The sequence below is a fragment of the Nerophis ophidion genome, linkage group LG01 (assembly GCF_033978795.1).
Source record: "Nerophis ophidion isolate RoL-2023_Sa linkage group LG01, RoL_Noph_v1.0, whole genome shotgun sequence".
NCBI lineage: Eukaryota > Metazoa > Chordata > Actinopteri > Syngnathiformes > Syngnathidae > Nerophis > Nerophis ophidion.
In genome coordinates, this window is record NC_084611.1 from 69,297,707 (window position 1) to 69,314,897 (window position 17,191).

Below are 17,191 nucleotides of genomic sequence, written 5' to 3' on the forward strand. Positions count from 1 at the left end.
CAAGGTTCCAAAAAATAGTCGAAAAAACGGAAAATAACAGAGCTGAGACCCGGTGTTTGTAATGTGAAAATGAAAATGCCGGGTGTATTACCTCGGTGATAAAACACCGATAAACAGAAAGGCGTTTAATTTGCCAAAATTAACCTTTTTAGAGTTCGGAAATCGGTTAAAAAAATACATGGTCTTTTTTCTGCAACATCAAGGTATATATTGACGCTTGCATAGGTTTGGTGATAATGTTCCCCTTTAAAGAAACTGGGCAGTGTATATTTACACAACAGAGATGTCTGCGCTCAGGAGTGTATAGGCTAATGAGCATGCATTTGAAAGAATGTTCCAGGAAGGTTGTGTTTATTCCAACAGAGTAAATAACATTGTGCGGATGAGTTTACCCCTCAGTGTGTTGTTGCGAAAGGCTTCCTCAGAGGGTCTTAGGTCAGAAGACATGTGGATGACAAGTATTGTATATAGGTATAGGACTGATTTAAACCTCAACCTGGAAGGCTCTGAGTTCTGTGAGGAAGGTAATGTGACGTCGGCTGGCGGGATCGCACGGCCAGTGTAAGACGTCGTCAATAAAAACAGGGCAAAGTTTGAAGTGGACTGTCCTCGATTAGAGCGTGCGCAGGAGATGGTTCGATAATGTCAATGACGATGCGTGGGGGGATCTTTGTCCTGAACAGCAAATCGAACACATGGAATGTTTAGAGGAGAGGCGGCGAAAGCAGCAAATGGAAATTAGGGAAGAGCAGCTAGTTGAATTGGAGGAAAATGTCCCTGATTTGTTTGTTGGTGATGAACAAGTAGCTCAATTTGAGAGAAACACCAACATTTAGGTGTCAGGTGAATCTTTGACTGATTCTTGTATTGAAACAAAGGCCAACACCCATTCAGCCTACCGCTGTCTTCTCTAACTCTTTGGGAATTACATTTATGATTCCGGCTAAGGTGAGAGTTTAAACATCTTATACGTCAATCTCAACATTACAGTTACAATCAATTCAACGCCTGGAGAATACAGTGACTTGAATGAATGACAGATTTCACTGGTTTGTGCATGACATTTCCATGGAACCCAGCATTTATGATGTTGAAGCCTGAGGTCTGCCTATATGAGAACCCTCTAAATTTGGTGTTGTGAGTCCTCAGCTGAACATGAGGTGATCAGGTATGTTGCAAACTACTTCATGATAAAAACACAGGACTTTGCTATTATTTATTTCCCGGTTTATGTATAAAGGTAAGAAGTAAAGTAAAAAAAAGGCTTGTTTCCACCCTGTTTCGAACAGGGGACCTTTCGCGTGTGAGGCGAAAGTGACGCCGAGATGAGCAGTCGCATTTTTTTTCGCTCCCGCTCGGGAATACAATCAACAATTAGGATAATACCACACTTTCTCTTTTTTCTGCTGTGGATCACGGATTTATATTTGAAACCACCACGGATACAATACCCTCTTTAAAATGAGAGTCGTGAACGCGAAATGGACAATCACTGCGAATTTTACCTTCTCGGTAATTCATCGACGAAGCACCTGGGCTTCGGAGGTAATGTGATCCACTCTCACCTCACAGCGGATCGGAACAGAAGAAACAAGCCCCTGACTGGAAGGATAGACCGAAAAGCTACAATTTTACTATTCTATTCTCAGGAGACACTGAATTAAACCCTGGACCAATAACCACCCGGTTAATGCTGTCTCACCTGGCGAAGCCTAGCAATGTTGTTGCTAACGACGCCGAGGAAGCTAGCGTAGCTGCGAGACCTCGTCGGAGCTATGCTAAAAACATTAGCTCTCCACCTACGCCAGCTCCTACTTGTTCACCATCACACGTGCTCACCTGCGATCCAGCGGTCGGCGGCACGACGGAGGACTTCACCCCGAACATCGGTGCGGTTGGCGGCCCAGAGATGGAGGAAGACTGCTCAGACACCGGTGAGGACAGCGGCTAAGCGGCGGTCGGCGTAACGGCTTCTGACGACTCCCTGGCCACCATTAAAATCGGTAGCGCGGAGGTCCTCCTAACTTCTCCCAAAACCTTGAGGGTCATCACCGCGTCACCTGGACCCCCCACGGCCTACACAGGTTTCGGGGGTCTCTTCGTGGATCCATGGTCTTTGTTCTCAACCTCACCAAAACCCGCGAAAACCACATCTACTCCCACCACTCCTACCTGGCCCCCCCTCCCCCTCTTCAACCACGCCGCTCCCCCATCACCTGGACGACGAACAATAGGCCACTCTCCCTCTCTTCATCCCCCAAGTCTTGCCACAGAAACCTCAATAACAACCAACACCCCTCCATCTTCTGGACAGTACTTCTCTCCAACGGACTCTGATGTTGTCTTTGGTTCCGGTGGGCTACACATCATCCATCTTAATGTGAACAGCCTCTCTGGAAATAAACTCGACCAAATCAGAGAAATGTTCCACAACAATAAGGTAAAAATCATGTGTTTCTCCGAAACTAAATTAGATGATAGTGTTCCTGATTCAGAGATAGAGATAGAAAACTTCTCGGTCATCAGAAAGGACAGGAATAAACATGGTGGTGGTGTTTGTATGTATATTCACCAGGATATTAAATACATAACTCGATCTGATCTCAACCACAATACCCTTGAATCTGTGTGGGCAGAAATCAAATTCACTAACGCTAAGCCGGTACTAATAGGGACTATATACAGACCCCCTAATCAGAGTGATTTCTATGGTGCCCTGGAGGAGTGCTTAGCTGGTGTAGAAAACATGGAGATTATTATAACTGGAGATCTGAACACAGATATTCAACGCAGAGATGCGCCTGTCTTCAAATCTTACAGAAAATTCTGTAATCTGCATGCTCTTTCCCAGCTAATAACACTCCCCACACGGGTGTGTGTTTCCACCCAGTCAACCATAGATCTCATCCTCACATCGGACCGGCATAATATTAAAAATAGTGGGGTCATGATCTGTGGTCTTAGCAACCACTATATAACCTTCTGCACGCGCAAAATAAGTAAACCTAAAGCCAATGGCCACATAACAGCTCAATCCAGATCCCTCAAAAAATACAACAGTGATAATTTCAACCTCAAATTAGATGAGTGGGACTGGTCCCCTGTTCTCACGAGCAACCTGGTTGAGGATGCTTGGGATCGCTTCAAAACAGCGTTCCTAGCTATACTAAATGATATGGCTCTCATGAGAACAGTCAGGATCAACGCCCGCTCTGAACCGTGGATCAATCCAGACCTATTAGCTGCCATAAAAGACAGGGACAGAAAATATTTCGAATACCAAAAGTGTAAAACCGAAGTAAATAAACAACCCAATAATAATAACCTTAAATCACTCCTTTCAACGCTCAAAAAGCAATGCAATAAATTAAGAAATAAAACAAACAACCTGACTAAATCCTTAAAAAAAAATTATATCAATGACAAAATAGAGGAAAACACAAATAAGCCACGTGAGCTCTGGAAAATTCTCAACAACCAGCTTCCTGGAAGCAGCCAGAAACTTAAAACCAGACTCACCAACATCAACATCAAGGAGGGTGACGCCCTCATTACAGACAAAATAGAGGTAGCAAGCAGACTTAACATCTTTTTCACCAACATAGCCACAACTCTCGTTAACAAGCTATCCCAACATTTTGGTCGCTTTGGTGTAGAACACATTAAAGCCTTCTACAGAAAGCTAGGAGTAGTCAACAACAATTTCAAATTAGAAATGGTCTCAGCTAACGACGTGCTTAATAAATTGAGCGCGCTCCACCCAAACAAGGCCACCGGCCTTGACAATATCCCCTCCAGATTCCTCATGGACTCTGCCACCACCATTGCCCCAATAATCACTCATATAATAAACCTCTCAATCAAACAAGGCCAAGTACCCAAGGATTTCAAGATAGCAAGAGTAACCCCCCTTTATAAAAAAGGAAGCAAATTAGAACCTGGTAACTACCGACCTGTTTCTATTCTCAGTTCCATTTCGAAAGTAATGGAGAAAATAGTTTATGAACACGTTGATAGATACCTTGCTACTAATAAACTAATGTACAAATTCCAATCCGGCTTCAGAACAAACCACTCCACTGACACATGCCTTCTCTATCTGACCGACCACATCAAACATGAGGTGGACGCGGGAAAATACTGCGGCATGATCATGCTGGACATTCAGAAGGCCTTTGACACCGTTAACCACGCTATACTGTTGGATAAGCTCCGAGCAATCGGATTCGACGAAACCTCATCAAGCTGGATGCAATCTTACTTGGAGGGGAGGAAACAGGTGGTAGAGGTGAACGGCACCTTGTCCCCTCCGCTCTCAGTAAGCTGTGGAGTCCCCCAAGGCAGTATACTAGGACCTTTACTGTTCCTAATATACGTGAATGACATGCCATCAGCATGCCACTGTGAATTGTTCCTGTATGCGGATGACTCGGCCCTGCTGGTATCCGGCAAGGACAAGTCACAGGTGGAACAAATCCTCAGTGCTGAACTCCTCAATATTTGCACCTGGCTCGCTGACAACAAGCTATCCATACACTTAGGTAAAACGGAATCCATCCTATTTGGGTCCCATATCAAACTTAAGAAGGTCAGTGACTTCACTATAAAAGTGGGTGACATTGTTATCACCAGGAAGGATGAGATCACCTACCTAGGTTCCATTCTAGAGGCTAATCTTTCCTGTGATAAAATGGCAACCAAGGTGATCAAAAAGGTCAACCAAAGAACGAGATTCCTCTCCAGAATCTCCTCTCTGGTCAACAAAAGCACCTTGAGGATTCTAGCGGGAACTCTCATTCAACCCTTCTTCGATTACGCTTGCACCTCCTTGTACCCCAGCAACTCCAAAACCCTCAAATCTAGACTCCAAACATCCCAGAATAAGCTAATTCGGTTACTTTTAGACCTCCACCCCAGATCACACCTCAATCCAACCCACTTCTCCAAAGTGGGCTGGCTCAGGGTGGAGGACAGAGTAAAACAACTTGCACTGAGCCTAGTCTATAAAATCCGCTACACCTCCCTGATACTGAAGTACATGTCCAACTACTTCCTTAACGTAAATGACCACCATAACCACAACACCAGGGGGAGCTCCACAGCCCACGTTAAACCCAGATTTCGATCTAACAAAGGTCTTAACTCATTCTCTTTCTATGCCACATCAATGTGGAATGCACTCCCAATAGGTGTAAAAGTAAGTGCATCTCTATATTCCTTCAAAACCGCTCTAAAACAACACCTCCAGGCAATGTCAACACTTTACTAATACCCTCCTCCATTCACATCCCATCTCCCCGGATTATAAACAACTCAAATGTACTTCTAATGTATATACTTGTTCTTATGCTATGTGAACTCACTATGTTCTCTGCTGGCTGTACATATCCTACTAAATAAGACCTACACTGTTTCAATGTCCACATTTCTCTGTTGATGCAATTGTTGATGACTGAAGTTCTGATATCAACCAAAGCTCCTCATCCCACCCCCCGGATTGTAAATAATGTAAATAATTCAATCTACATACTATGATGATTAACTTGTGTGATGACTGTATTATGTTGATAGTATATATTTGTACCATGAATTGATTAACGTGGACCCCGACTTAAACAAGTTGAAAAACTTATTCGGGTGTTACCATTTAGTGGTCAATTGTACGGAATATGTACTGTACTGTGCAATCTACTAATAAAAGTATCAATCAATCAATCAATAACCACTACACCATGGAAACTGCTGCAAGAACACACCTTTGTCCAGACTTACAAGTTGATATTCGGCCAATGGAAAACATGTGGCTCGCAAGACTCATTGCTGTTATTAGCTGCATTGCATTTCTTGCCTTTTGTGGATGTTGTTATATCCCCTTGTGCACGTAGAATGTGTTCCACTTCGTAGCATTTCAAACGCTCTTCCTCTTAACCGAGTTCATGAACCAGTATTGTTATGCAGGCATTGGTGGTTCAGTGGTAAAATTCTCTCTTGCCCGGGTCCGATTCCCGGCCAATGCATCTGTGGCTTTTTTTAGATTTTAAATAATATTCATAAGGGAAAGAAGCAATGTTTGTGACAACCGCAAGACACAGGCATTCCACTCAGAAGGCATATTGGACTCACCGAAGACTGAAGCAAGGTACTCCAAGTTACTCCCATCCAAAGACAATGACATTGGGCCATCGTAACAAGAGATTTTCTAATAATTGGGGGAGTAATGAATCAAGTTTAGAAGTCAGTCTCTGTGGCGCAATTGGTCAGCGCGCTTGGCTGTTAACTCAGATGATGGTGGTTCAAGCCCACCCAGGAACGACACTTTCCCACGAGCACAGTTTGAGGGTTTTCTTGTACAGCCCGTGTCCTTCTCTAAATTGGCACAATAGTTTCGAGATAAAACGTGTGCCATGTTTGCAACCGTGCTTGTTTAAATTACTGATAATCAATGCTCTCCCCTCAAATTGGCTATTCGTTGAGTATAGGGTTATAGGCATCAAGTTGAAATCCATGATGTTCCAGGCGCTGTAGCTGTCAGTCAAGATGCCTGTTTGTTAAACAGGAGATGTTTGGCTGAAATCCTGTCAGTGTCTTGGTGTTTTTTCTGTATCACTTTCTCAGTTTTTTCCTAAACCACGTGAATGTACAGCAGCACCTACCACCAACAGATCAAGCAGACTGCCATAAAGCCTACTGATCAAGGTACTCCAAGGTTAAACTACCAACAGTAACAATGCCTCATAGGAAGGCACAGGTTGACGAGCTGGAAGAAATAAAACTCTCGCTTAACTTTATGTCTGAAGAGTTGTCCAGAGTGGCAAACCAACAAACTGCACTTAGTCAACTAGTGGAGGAAGTTAGAGAGCTAAAAAAAATAATTGTAGAAAAGGACAAATTAATTTAAATAATTGGAAAGACGTGTTCATGAACTTGAACAATACACAAGAATGGATGATGTGATTGTCAGTGGCTTGAACACCAAACACCGCTCACATGCTCGAGCAACTGCAGGTGAACAGAATGGTGGGGATGAGTCCACGACGGAGTTAGAAAACCTGGAGCAACAGGTCCTGCAGTTTTTTCAGTCTAAGAGCATTGAAATAGACAGTAATGCTATTTCTGCCTGTCATACCCTCCCTCGAAGGGATAACTTGGCAAAACAAGCAATTATTATAAGGTTTACGAACAGGAAAGTAAAAACTGATCTTTTGAGACAGTTTAAAAAGTTAAGAGGTACGGCAGTGTACATTAATGAGCACTTAACAAAAAAAAACTCGGACATAGCAAGACAGGCTAGGGCCCTAAAGAAACAAGGGAAAATTCAGTCCACGTGGACACGGAATTGCAAAGTCTGGATAAAACTACAGGGCACGCCTGAAGAAGCAAAGGTTCTAGTAATCAGAGAAATGGGGGAGCTTGAAAAGTACAAATGATGAAACTACAAATCATGTTGCCAACTTGGTAATTGAATGTTAATATAACAGCAAATGAATAAGTGAAATATGAACTTTGCACTATGTTTGAAAACGATATAGACCCTGAAAAAATTTTCTTCAATGGCATAGCAATGAATTGCAAATATTATACAGATGAACGATATAATGACAGTATAAAATTAAGTAACCAATTAACAATTGTACATATTAATAGTAGAAGTCTGTCTGCAAACTTTCACCATATAAAGGAATATTTAAGTCAATTTATAAAACCTTTTAGCATCATAGCAATATCAGAAACTTGGATAACTCAAGAAAAAAGTGTAGATTTTGGTCTGAATTGACATGAATTTGTGCATTTGGATAGAATAGATAAAAAGGGAGGAGGAGTAGCACTCTATATTGATAAAAATCTAAACTTTATTAAAGTTGAAAATATGACATCTATCATTGAACAAGTAATGGAATGTATAACGGTAGAGATTATAAGAGAAGGAAGAAAAAATATCCTAGTTAGTTGTATATATAGAACTCCGGGATCCAAAATAGAAACCTTCACCAAAGCTATGGAAGGATTATTTTATAAATTGAATAACAAAGAAATATTTATTAGTGGAGACTTTAACATTGACTTAATACATACAAGTAGCAACAGAGAAACAGCTGAATTTATAGACACAATGCACAGTATGAGTTTGATATCTTTGATAAATAAACCAACAAGAGTCACATCACATAGTTCCACCCTAAATGACAATATTTTTACCAATATAATGGATGACAACCTAATATGTTGAATCTTGATAAATGATATAAGTGATCATCTCCCAGTCTTTGTGGTCTACAACTGTGCCAGTAAAATTCAAATCAAGATTGAATGTGAAAATGTCTATAAAAGAATCATAACAGAGAAAACGCTCAACAAATTCAAGAATGAACTACAAAAGCAAAATTGGAATACTATTTATGATAAAAAAGAAGTTAATACAGCTTATGAAGAATTCTTAAACAGATTTAAAATACTATATGATGGAAATTGTCCAGCAGTAAATTATAAAAGGAAGTCAAAGTACGGCGAGTTTAAACCGTGGATGACTGCTGGACACCAAAATGCCTGTAAAAAAAAAGAATATTTTATATAAGGAATTTATAAAAAATAGAACTTTAGTAAATGAAAATAAATATAAAAAAATATAAAAATAAACTAATCAATATAATCAGAATGTGTAAAAAAGATTATTATATAAATAAACTGGAATATAACAAGAATAATATAAGAGGTGTATGGAAAATATTAAATGGTATTATTAGAAATAAAAATGCTGATAATCAATACCCACCATACTTTATGGAAAATAACAACATGATTAAGGATAAGGAGGTGATAGTAAATACATTTAATGATTATTTTATAAATATTGGACCGAAACTAGCAGAAGAGATAAGATAGATGCAGCAGATTATATCAACCCAAACCCTAAAACAATGTTTTTAAAACCAGTAGTAGAAAGAGAAATCAGGGACATAGTCAAAAGTTTTAAGAACAAAACAAGCAAAGATGTGGATGATATAGACATGCAAACTTTAAAGTATGTGATAAATGGAATCAGTGCTCCATTAGCGTATCTATTTAACCTTTCATTTGAAATGGGAGTATTTCCTCAACTAATGAAAATTGCAAAAGTTGTTCTTATTCACAAAGCGGGAGACGGACACTTATTCACAAACTACAGACCAATCTCAATATTACCACAGTTCTCCAAAATATTAGAAAAAATATTTATAAATAGATTCGATGGCTTTGTAGAAAAAAAAATGAATTATTAACAGATAGGAAGTATGGTTTCAGGAATAATCGATCAACAGCACAAACATTAACAGATTTAATTGAAGAAATAACTGATAGGATTGGTAAAAATAAATATACAATAGGAGTATTCTTAGATCTTAAGAAGGCTTTTGATACAGTAGACCATAGTATTCTTATTAGAAAAATGGAAAAATATGGTTTTAGGGGTATTGTTCTGGAATTGATAAAAAGTTATTTATCTGATAGAAAGCAGTTTGTACAGATATCACAAAAAAATCATGTTGGTTAAATATTAAATGTGGGGTACCACAGGGGTCAGTCTTAGGGCCCAAGATGTTCATCATGTATATAAATGATATTTGTAAAGTAACTGAAAACCTTAAATATGCGTTATTTGCGGATGACATCAATGTACTCTGTTCTGATGTGGACTTGCAGCAGCTCCTGAGGACCGTCACCATGGAGATGTGTAAACTAAAAAAAATGGTTTGATGCTAATAAATTATCATTAAACCTAAATAAAACTAACTTTATGTTATGTGGAAATAAGAGAAATAAGATGTAAAATTATATATAGACAATGTTAGTATAGAAAGAGTAAACAAAATCAAATTTTTGGGTGTGATCTTGGACCACAGGATCTGCTGGAAGTCACACATTACATACATCGAAGGGAAGTTGGCGAGAAGTATTGCTGTCCTGGGTAAAACAAGGCACATTCTTAATCAAAAAACATTACACACTCTTTATTGTACACTTGTTTTACCATATTTGAGTTACTGTCTTGAAGTTTGGGGAAATACATATAGGACGAACATCCAACCACTATTCATAATGCAAAAAAGGGCCATCAGACTGATACATAACACAGGACCCCGAGAACACACTAATGGATTATTTATAAAAACATTTGATTTAAAACTACCAGATGTCATCCAACTCAAGACTGCCCAAATGATTTATAAAGCAAGTAATGATTCACTTCCAACAGGGTTACAGAGAAGATTTTTACAGAGAGAAGGGAATTATAATCTACGAGGAGAACTACTTTTTAAGATCCAATATTGTAGAACAACGCAGAAACGAATGAGTATAACAATTGCAGGGGTTAAAATATGGAACTGTTTAAAGGATGAAATAAAACACAGCACCAACATAAACCAGTTTAAAAAGCTTTTTAAATCATTTATCATTAGTAAATATAAGAAAGAAGAGCAAACATTGTTTTAGAAAGACAATAATATACATTATGTATATAAATACAATTTATGATTTCATAATTATACATATAGGTTATATTAAAATGTATATATTACCACTTTATATGGAATTTAAATAAAATTGTGTATATATAATATATATATATTGTTGAGACGCATTTTTTGTGCCGTCTCACCCGGGCCGGGAGCAGGAACACAATTCGAGGAGGCAGGAGTTGACTCAAGTAGAAGTATTTTATTGAACGCAATCTGCAGAGAGCGGAGATCGTACAGTACACTTGAACAGTAGTACCAGTAAAACCCAAAGCGATCTCATGAGAGTTTGCTGTGCAGCAGCTTATATACACTGTGCCAGTAGTTATCTGATTGGTCAGTCTACTGACTGACATCTGTTGCTGTGTCTCGTGTCTAGGGATAATTATGCTGAACTACTCTTGGTTTCCTGTTATGCTCATTGTTGCTCAGGTATATGTTTCCTGTATGTGCAGTGTTTGGCACACTGAGTCAAATTGAGGTCAGGGCGTTTCCTGTTTTGTTTGGTACACTTTGTACTCTGAAACATGAGGCCTTGTACACTCATTAATCCCCCTTTTGATCTCTATTAAAGAGATCACAAATCAAAACATCGTATAATATGTACTTGAAAATTCGACAAAGTACTAATACTTAGTGGCACCTTAAACTTGAGTTGTCCCCGTGATGGACAGATGTATCAGGGCCCAAAGAAAGACCATGAGTACCCCAAACCAACAGAGAATAAGGAGGTCGATGGTTGTCATGATCTTCTTGGTCCCTCGACGAATCTGGTTGGTGGTTTGGCACACCACGTGTAGGAGAGGAGCGCTATTTCACCTCCTCCCATAGGGATTTTGGGTAGACTACCTCACCCTGATGCCACCAAGGGATTATTCTGCCCCTTGTTGATTGGTGGTCTTCTCCCGTTGTTGTTGTTCACGTAACTCGGTACGTGTCTCTCCCAACGTGTGTGCAGGGGCCTCCGCCGCTGCACACTGGCTCCAGTGGAACCACGTGTCTCCCTTGCTGTTCAGCCGAACAGCATGCGAGGTGCGTTCAGTCACTCGGTGTGGACCCGTCCACCTGGGTTCGGTCCACTTTCGCTTGAGCACCTTCAGTAGGACCCACTCTGTGCTTGGTGGGGTCGCTGTGTCTTCCTTGTTTCTCTCCCCCACCTGCTTGGCATACTCTGCAACAAGGGCTTGTAAAGCATGGAAATACCGCGTGCGGGTTAATGACTGATCATCACCTTTGATTCCAATAAGCTTGGACTGGGGCCCTGGAAACCTCCTGGCTGTGGTCAGCTCAAAGGGAGTAAAGGCCGTGCTTTGGTTTATTGAGCTTCGAACAGACATGAGGGCAAGGAGTAGCGCATCGAGCCAATTCATTTTGGTCTGTGCACTGATTTTTGCCAATTTAGATTTGAGTGTTTGGTTCATTCTTTCAACCTTTCCTTGGGATTGTGGGTGGTAGACCGAACCAAACTTGTGTTTCAACCCCAGCATTTCTTCAACCTTTTGCAGATCATGGTTTTTGAAATGTGTACCATTATCTGATCGGATTTTCTCAGGAAAACCATGTCTGGGGGTATACTGGTTTACCAAAAACTTCACCACTGTCTTACTGTCTTCCCTTTTTGTAGGGAGTACCTCTGGCCAACCTGAATACGCATCCACACATACCAACATATACCTGTACCCTTTTACTGAGTTCACCATATCTGTGTAATCTATGATGATTTCTTTCCCTGTTTTCGTCTCGAGAGGGAAACGTCCAGGATGCGGTCTGACTGTTGGTCGTGCATTATACATGGTGCATTCAGGGCAAGTATGTACATGATATTTACACATATCTTTCAAAAATGGGTGCCAACAATTTTCGAGGTTTCTCTGCATCTGTGCAGCCCCGACATGTCCCACTCCGTGCGCCTCAGTTAGTGCTATGTTTTTTACTCCAGGTGGTAGCACAATCCGGCCATCCGGACTTCGCCACAAATCGCCGGTTTTTGTGCAGCCTCTGGCCAGCCATAGTGATTTCTCCTCCGGTGAGGTTTTACTCTGTTCCGTTTTTACATGTACAAGTTCCCTATCGGTGTCTGGGGTTGTCTCAGTGTCAGAGCAGAGCATCATCATATTATGTACATATCCGGCTGCTTTTTTCGCAGCTGCATCAGCCGCGTCATTTCCTATTTTCGTGTGCGAGTGTGTTTTCTCATGACCCTTGCATTTGATTACGGCTACCTTTGGTGGTAACATCAGTGCTTCCGCTAGTTCTTTCATCTCTGCCTCATGCTTAATGGGTTTGTTGGACGCCGTAAGGTATCCTGTTCTTTGCCATTGTGGCAATTCTATGTGTACCGCCCCTATTGCATAAGATGAGTCAGTGTAAATGTTGATTACCTGGTCCTCTCTTGCTTTCAACGCTTTGATTACAGCAATTATTTCTGCTCTCTGTGCTGACTGGGATCCCTCAATCTTGTCTGCAGCAACTGTTTTTACGCCTGATTCTGTTTTTTCCACTACAGCATAGGCTGAGATTAGGCCTTGTGTTTCATGTCGGAAACAACACCCATCTGTGTACAAGTTTCTTCCTCCCTCAAATGATTCTGCCTGTAAATCTGGTCTGACTTTTTCCTCTTTCTGAACCTTGTCTGCACATAGATGTGGTGTACCTGTACCCATTTGGTCTGCCATGTTAACCCCCTCATGTGTGAATGTCAGGTTTGGCGCTTCTAGTACTTTCGCTAGTCGCCTCTGTCTGAGCGCTGTGAGCGTGAATGTTGCAGAATTGACGTATGCCACGACACTGTGAGTGGTTAGAACATGCAGTGAGTGGGTGGTCCATGACAATGTGTGCCGTTTTTTGTAGGATTTTTGCTATTCCCCCGACATGTTGTGTGCACGTTGGGTGACGTTTTTCCATGCTGTCGAGTATTGTACTGATGTACATCAATATTTTCCTCTCTCCCCCTTTTTTCTGGAACAGCAACCCGTTGACACAGTGTGATGTACCAGAAACATCAAGATAGAAGGTGGAGGAGTAGTCGGGGATCGCAAGTTCAGCCGCATGGGAAAGTTGCTGTTTGAGGGATATAAACGAAACCTCAGCTTCCGTAGTCCAATTAAGCTGTGCAGACAGTTTTTGCATGCCGTGTTCGCGAACGAGGTCACGAAGGGATGACGTAAGGCCTGTGTAGTTAGCGACATAATTCCTGCTGTAGCCCGTAAGCCCAAGGAAAGAAAGCATGTCTTTAACTGTTTTGGGTTTAGGGTGGTGTAGGATCGTGTCCCTGTGTTCAGGTGACAAACCGGACCCTTCCTGTGAGATCTGTCTGCCTAAAAAGGAAACGACTCTCTGAGCTACCTGTAGTTTGGACTTACTGGCCTTAAAACCTTTCTCAGCTAAATGTAGTAGTACCTGTTTTGTGGCTTTCAAGCAGAGTGAGGCAGTGGGTGCAGCAAGAAGAAGATCATCAACGTACTGGACAAGAGTAGTTTCCGGTGGCAGCTCGCAATCAGTCAAAACATCCTTTAATACCTGATTAAATAGGCCAGGGGATAGAGCAAATCCCTGAGGAAGACGAGAATAGGTCAGTTGGACCCCTCAGTAGGTGAAGGCAAAAATGTTTCTACATTCTTCGGCTAGTGGTAGGCAGAAAAATGCATTAGCGAGGTCGATACGGGTGAACCATTGGTGGCTAGGATCAAGATTAGTCAACGCAACGTAAGGGTTGGGAACTGGGATGGTTTGTGTGCATAACGCAGAGTTAATGGCCCTAAGATCATGAACCATGCGATATTTACCAGTGCCCTTCTTTTCAATGGGCCATATGGGAGTGTTCCATTCCGAGGATGTTTCTACCAACACCCCCTTTTCAAATAGACCTTCAATGGTATCTGCAATGCCGATTTCGGCGTCTTTTTTACTTGGGTATTTGGGAACCCACACTGCGTTGTTATTTTTCAGCTTGAAAGTAACTGGGGGGCAGTCGACTAGGCCAACATCCGTGTGCCCAGTGGACCATAGTGAGTCAGGCAGTGAATCTAACAACAATGCTGCTTCGGAGTGATCTGTTTTCTCTCGGCCATGGTGGCGGGAGATTTGAGCGTGGTCAGTGCAAGAAACCTGTATTTTGTAGATTTGAGTTGCGGGTGAATACCACAACGAAGAACCAACCCTCTGCCAATCAGTTTGCAGTTGTGCTGTTTTAACTATAGAACCCAGCTCTTTGGCTTGGTGCTCTGGATGTAAGGCTAAAGACACATGGGGGGAAGCCTCGTCACTCATCATGTACCACTGTAGTTGCTCTGGGGTGAGAGAAACTTCTGCCGCTACACTTATGGGAGCCACATAAATGTTATTAGTGGAAAGAGCCCAATTAGTTCCCTCTATGTCCCTGCTAAACTGTTCCTCATACCACTGTGTATCCTCTCTATCATAAAACAATGTCATATGAGGAGGGTCAGGAGGGGCCACATAGGGGTGTATTTGGGAGATCCAGGGTTTCCAAGTCAGGTAAGCCGACAGGATTCCACCTTTATCACTAGTTTCACTGTGTAGGAGACCCCAGTAGATGTCAGCCGATCTGTCTGCAACTGGCTGAATCATGTATTGGCTTGAATGTGAAGACTCAATACTGACGCAGGGTAGAGATGTTCCATCAGGGAATGAGACTGTTAGTCCGTCAGGCGAGCAGAGAATAGTAGCCCCCAATCGAGTCAGGAGGTCTCTCCCCAGCAGGTTGGAAGGTACCTCAGGGGAGTAGATGAAAGGATGCAACACAGTCTGATTGCCAAGCCTTGTTGTGAGAGGCTTGGTGTAAGGCAGCGTAGTAGGAACCTCAGAGAAACCCATGACTGTTATGACGTCTGATGTAAGCAGCTTCTTTTCCACAGTCCTGATAGTGGAGACGGTAGCACCGGTATCCACTAAGAAAGGCAGCAAGTCCTGGTTTACTGTCACTGACAGCACCGGTTCTGCCGTAAGGTGCTGTTCAGGGCTTCTCTGTGGGGCGTGTCACTCAGTGTCTTGCCACAAGGGGAACTGTGGTGCGGGTCCTCTCCCTTGAGACTGAGGAGGGTGTGTTCCTCCCCTGTTCTGAACTCCTCCTCTCTGTGGAAACCCTCCTTGTGCAGGGTTATATGGGCACTCCCTCACCCAATGTGAGGAGTCCCCACACAGGAAACAGCCTTGGTTTCCTCCTTGAGGCCTTCCCCCGGAAAACCCCCTCTTTCCTCCACCCCGTGGGCCTCCCCTTCCCCTATTTTGTCCTCCCCCTCTTCTGAAATGTGGCGTCCCAGACTCCTGAGCGTTATCGCCGTCCCACTGCTGTACAGTTTGAGACATAACCTTGACCTGATCTTTCTTGCCCTTCTTTTTGTCGTTTAAGTCATCTCTAGCTTTGGCTACTTGTAACTTCAGTAATTGTGCCTGCAAATCTGCTTTGTCTTTCTCATCTTGTTGTGTTTTGTCTTGAGCCGTGGTAAGGTGATGAACGAGATGCTTCTCCCATGTACAAAGTTGACATCCTAACATGTCAGGGTTACTTTTCATGGCTGTTTGCACTGACTCAGGCACTCCACTCAGAACTGCTTGTCGGAACCACTCGGCCTGTGACCCAGTGTTACCGGGGTGCTGGCCGGTTTGATTGGTCCAGGCCTCTTTGGCTTCACATAAAAACTGCCTGGGGTTTTGTTTGGGTTCCAATCTAATTTTAGGCATAACGGCTGAATTAGGCAGTGGGAAATGACTACGCATTGCAGCACCAAGAGCAGTGCAGAGTTGGGTGAATCTGACCTCATCGGACAGTGTTAGAGTTTTTGCGTCTGTCTCTACATCTCTAAGATTAGTCTGGGTCATGCACCGAGCAGCAACAGCGCGGAAATCTCCCAATGCCAGAGTGTGGCCGGCTGTTAAGGTGTCTAATTTATTCATCCACAGCCCTCCTCCATCGGTTACTGGAGGTAATTTATCTACCATTTCTTGCACATCACCAAAAGAGAATGGTTTATACTTGGCTACTTGTCCCTGAGCTGTGGGCACAAGTGGGTACGCAGATGCAACATGCCGTGGGTTGGAGGCCCATAGGGTGGAGGACATGTGGGGACATGAGGTGCAGTTACCGATTTGGTGTGAAGCTCCTTTTGGTGCAGATGTTTGGTGCTTTGTCAGCAGATCAACAGTTCAGCCCACTCCCGTCGCTCCTTCTCCCAGTCGCGCTCCTTTTTCCTCCAACTGGACTTCTGCAACAAACCTGCAATCTTTCCCTGCTCTTCCGCTTCATCTCTCTTTACAGCGGCTGTGTTCAGCTTATCACGTATCAATTGTCCTAAGGGCCCTCTATGTTCCAATGTTTTCCCCATGTCCTGAATAAGTTGTTCTAATTTTTGTTTTGCTTTTGTTACTTTCTTCTCTTTATCTGTTGGCTTTGATGTAGCAGCTAGGGCATTAGCTGTGGATCCAATTTGGGTCAATAGGGTGACATATGGGCTGACCGGGCCCCATCCATCATCATCTATTTTTCTATCAAACTCTCCTTTCATTTTAACTAGACTCTGAGCTCCGCAGTTTTATTGCGACAACAATCTTCCCGGAGATAGCTGCGTTAGCCCACTGTGGTTCTCTGAGAGACAAGCTTCTAGACCGGCCCTAAAGGTCGGTCCGGTCTCCCACTGGGTGTCCTATCACAAGAACCACAGCGTTTACTCCAAAGATAA

The 17,191-nt window shown here is 42.5% G+C and overlaps 1 non-coding gene and 1 pseudogene across 1 annotated transcript; one reads left to right on the plus strand and one right to left on the minus strand.

The window, feature by feature from the left end:
* Positions 1 to 6,238: 6,238 nt before the first annotated feature.
* Positions 6,239 to 6,312, plus strand: trnan-guu (transfer RNA asparagine (anticodon GUU)). Its single transcript has one exon. It is a non-coding gene; the product is annotated as a tRNA-Asn (tRNA).
* Positions 6,313 to 11,365: 5,053 nt separating this feature from the next.
* LOC133560508 (uncharacterized) lies at positions 11,366 to 15,329 on the minus strand (annotated as a pseudogene).
* Between the last annotated feature and the right edge of the window lie 1,862 nt (positions 15,330 to 17,191).